Consider the following 4,948-nt stretch of genomic DNA (forward strand, 5'->3'; position numbering starts at 1 on the left):
ATTAATTCCTATAATATCTCTCCTGATAGAAAAGATTGGATATAAATGCCATTAATTAAATATCAACAATTTTATAAATAATATAAATTATTTATAAAAAATTTAGTAGTATAAAATGTATAACTAGAAACAATTTTTATTTTTCATAATAACATTGCATATAGTGCGTAACTTTTTGTAATATTATCCCAGCGACATGGTAGTAATAAATACAAGTTGGAGAGATAAATATATTACGTTAAAGATCCGTGTAAAAAAGATTTTACGGAATCAGTAGCTTAATTATTTGCGGCGAGGTAAGACGGATTTAGAATCGGAAATGCGTGTGGCTGTGTTTTCGCCTGGCCCGATCCCAGGCGAAGTCGCAGAGTCGGGGGCAGCCTTGGCTAAAAGTAGACGAAGAAAGTATGTATCAACGGGAACTTAGCTAACTATGCACACTTGTGGCACACTACGAGGAAGATACTGTTCAAAGATGCTACACACATAATTTAAAAAATTTTTTTAATTCTATCCACATAAAACTCCACATAAAAAATTTTCTCATTTCTCATTAAAAATTTTTTTTTAATATAAATGCAAAGAAGTTTTTTTATAGCATAGAAATAATGTAAGTTTATGATTTTCACATCAACTACCGGTTGCACAGTCAACATAAGTCATAAAGAATATTTTAAGTGTTGATCTCATATGCCAAGAACTCGTATGCTGTCATCATCCTTTTGAAAAAAGCGTAGAATTTCAATTAGTCAACGCTAAAACGATCAATTTTCCAATAATTGCAATATATACCTTTGCTTGTTAAAAGATGCAAAATTACAGCTTTAAAATTTATTATGATTTTTGTCTTGTTTCCTTTTGTAGTCTACTCTTGATGAAAATTTAATTATTAATTTATTTCGATTAATCGCGCATAATCAATACAGCATAATCTCTTAATTTGACATTAATGTATAATATATATTTAATTATAAATACTTATAATAATAAATCATATAATAACCGCATTCTTGCTGATTTTTGACTCGTTGTTCGAAACAACTCTTTTTTTTTGTAGATTTTTTTCTTATGGTGACATCATCACGTCAAATTAAATGCAAGATATGATCATCGGTCGACAGATGCAACCTTGCCAAATATAATAATAATTTTATTTAGCAAGGTTATTTGCGTAATATTGAGAAAACGTCGACCTTCCATGCGAGAGAAACTTGTTCAAATTTATACGATAACATTTTTTTTTATATTGCTTTATATTTGCACAATAAGAAAAACTGCGTATCTAAATCGAATTTGAAGAAGAATTTGATAAATTGCCTATTGCGTGCCACAACAGCCGAATTAAATTTATCACTAATGAGTTTCCTTCTAGAAACTATTAAGATTTACTATGATCTATTTCCGGCGCTAAGTGTCGAGTGCAAAATGATTATATCTGTTGTCACGCGGTTTTGTATAATTCACAATGATTTCATCGATCGCACAATTCGAATACGATCGCGGATTGCGCGATTTTATCGATGTAATATAGGTACCATAAAAATTTCTCTTTAACAATTTAATATTTAAATAAAAACATTTAAATGTTAAAACACAAGAACATTTAAATGAAAAATCACTATTAATCTTTCTATACGAATATTCCTCTAAACACGATATTCATAATCGTAACGGAGCGCGGTAAGTCAACAATGCATGTACCTATGTATCCGTAATGTATGCGATAATCGCGCGGTAATCGCGTTTCCGCGATTTAATCGATGGCGAACTGAATGGAAACTTCTCACTTTCTTCTCTTTTTTTTTCTCGCTTATCTTTTCTTTAATCCTTGTTCTTGTTCTCGTGTTTATTCGGACAACAATATGGCGCGGCACTATCAAGCTAAACAGCAGTGTTCGTAGTTCGAAACGTTATTGGAAGGATGTAGTCGGATGTAGTCGCTAAAGCTAGCTATCGTTGGGATGTTCGTCGGGACGCATTGGCTAGGCGCCGCGACGCATGCGGCTTGGCCTTAAGACCGGCTCAACTAGCCAAGAACGACATCCTAAGAATAATCGGCTGAAGATGTAAAACCGATGAGTTTACGGAAGATTGGGAGACTATGTAAAATAATTTTGATTGATGAAACGTGAAAAAACGTGGCGCTTATATCGTGTGATTTGTTACAAGAATATTTACAGTGGCTAATTTCGGTCGTTTTCTTATTATAAATGTTTTTGCACGACTTTATATATTTTTCATAATTTGCTATTAGTTTTTTCTTAAAAAAGATATAAGAGAATTGGGAAACGTCGATACTTCAGTTAAATTGAGCAAGTAGATTTTTGCATATCAGTCTGTATTACATTAAATTTAATTGACACCGTGACTATCATAATGAAATAATACGAGTCAAAAAACAATTCTATAGTATGAAGATCAAAATTGCGAACGGAGAATGCATGCATATATACTATCGTTTAAAAGTATCTAGATATATAAATGTTAGGAGGCATAAATCAAGATACAAGTATCAGCAAAAATATAATAGAGAGAGAACCTGAATCAATCAAAACGTTATTTAGTAGAAAACGTATTATTAAAAAAAATTGTTAGAAGATATAAATTAATTTTGTATATCTTAAATGTGTTTATAAAGAGTTCATATAAATATTGCATTTATAATAGTATATTATAACGATTTCGAAACAAAAATCGTACACCATATTTTTAAACGTGTAATTATTACATTATTTTATGCTAATTTATATATATATTTTTTCAGATAACCAGTTTAAAGAAGAAGAGAATTCTATGACTGCAATTGGAAAAAAAAACAATTGCATTATGCAGATGCAGCAATGTATCTTTGGAAAAAATATAATCATAGAATGATCATATTAAATAGATTATATTAAACAGTGTAACGTTTCTTTACTGTTATTTTTTTCTATTTTTATCTCGAAGAAAATTATAGCTTGTCTCAGTTATTAAACAAAAATAATCTGTATATATATAATTCATAAGAAAATTTTCATAATTTATATGCGTTAATGCGAACAGTTTACCAGAGTATTAATGACATCGACTATTATGGCACATTATATTATATAAACATTATAGATACGTCATTTCTTGTACCGCATATGTGTTACGCAGTATGTTGTAATACACTATTTAGAAGCAAAGTTCGATTCTGTTTTAGGCATCATATTTATATTTAGCACGTATTCGATTGGCATCAGATGCATCCTGCGATCGGCCAGCGAACTGTGTATCAATGACACTAATTGTAAATAACTTTTTACAATAAGTATGTATATGATTTTTACATAAATTTCTGCCTATATATAACATTTTATAATGTGTGCAACAATTATGTATTGTAATTAAAAAAAAATGTATAATACGTCTTTTTTATAAGTAATTTATTTAATTATTAATCAATAATGAAAACAATATATTAAAAAAAAAATTAGAATAGAATTTTGAAGAGAACTTGCACCAAAATGTAATTTTACGAAGTAATATATAATAATAAATATTTTTTCATTAAAGTATGAAGCTTTTTTTCATTAAAGTATGAGCTTAATTATTCTCATTTTTCCCAATCATAAGTCATTCTAAATTTATCTCTTATACGGTACACGTGTGTCGATATCGTGATAATATATTTCCTTGCGTTTTGCGCGCATGCGTTTATTATATATATACGAGAACGAACGTTCTTGCATGACGTTTGCGTTATACGAGAGATACGGTTTCACAAGTTTCAGTAATACATTGCTACGATTAATTCGTGCTATTGAGGAACGTAATTCTGCGCGTATCTTCCCAATCGAATTAATATAATTATTCCTCTCTCTCTCTTCGTTCTTCCTTCTCATTTTCTTTCTTTCTCTCTCTTTTTCCTCGTTGACATTTAATGTAAACAAGAATAATTCCGTAAATACCGTACCTCGGGAGAGTGTGCCTCCCAAAGTATAAGCTCATTTCTGTCCAAATAGCAGTATCTACGACAGCTTCTTCTTCGCGAGCTGCGTTCCGCGTGCAAATAAAAATTATGCCACTCGCACATTGACAGTGCAACACACGTGGGATCAAATATAATTACACTACGAAGACGTTATACTTGACGCCACTTGGCAAAACGTCAACATGCACATCGCATGTAAAACGCGATACGTTGTCCGTTTCAAACATTCATAAACGTGCGATTAACATCCATTTATGCCGGTAACGAAAGATGCAATTGTTAGCATCGTGCGCGATGTAACGTCGATGCCGACACGGATATGACTGGATAAATCGGCGCGTAGTGATAGACGACAAAAAGTATGGTAGAGGGGCCATGGACACACATTTCCGTCTGGAATGCATATCGACCTTCCTCGGCCACAACCTTCTTATATTGAGTGTTACACGGCGTCATGTTACGTCATACGATGAATTTGGCGGTGACATAGCGCGATGTGTAATGGTGCAGCAAGAGATCGATGAATATTGATGATTATGGTTAAGTGTCAACGTACATGTGTACGTGATTTAATTTTCGCGATTATAGAAGTCAATTGAAAATTTAAATTCGCTTTAATAATTTTTACAAAATTGTTTCTCGTTATTTTTCGTCTGCACTTTAAGAATATGGCCTTTTAAAACAATCGTTGTTACTGATTTATAATATTACACTTTACTTTAAAATAATTGTATTGTCGTACTAGAATTTCAGTTTCTTTATTTATTGACGAAATGTCTCGTCAATAACTTTATGACCAAAAGATTGATTGTTTATATCATGTTTTGGCAATGATGTAAATTCCACATTGACGCGGGATAAAATAACATTCTTGGAAAATTTTGCCAAAAACTGCAACATATAGTTGCAGTTTGTTGATTTTCATTTGTAAACAAAGTTGCAATTTAGATTTTCTACAATTATATGTCTACATATGTATATAAAAAATCTTTC

General features: G+C 31.2%; 1 protein-coding gene across 2 annotated transcripts in view; it reads right to left on the reverse strand.

The window, feature by feature from the left end:
• The window catches only part of LOC115246052 (nesprin-1), a 100,748-nt gene that overhangs the window by 47,640 nt on the left and 48,160 nt on the right, over nt 1–4,948 (reverse strand). The window lies entirely within an intron of this gene.

This window comes from Formica exsecta, unplaced genomic scaffold, assembly GCF_003651465.1.
Source record: "Formica exsecta isolate Colony F162 unplaced genomic scaffold, ASM365146v1 scaffold138, whole genome shotgun sequence".
NCBI classification, from domain to species: domain Eukaryota; kingdom Metazoa; phylum Arthropoda; class Insecta; order Hymenoptera; family Formicidae; genus Formica; species Formica exsecta.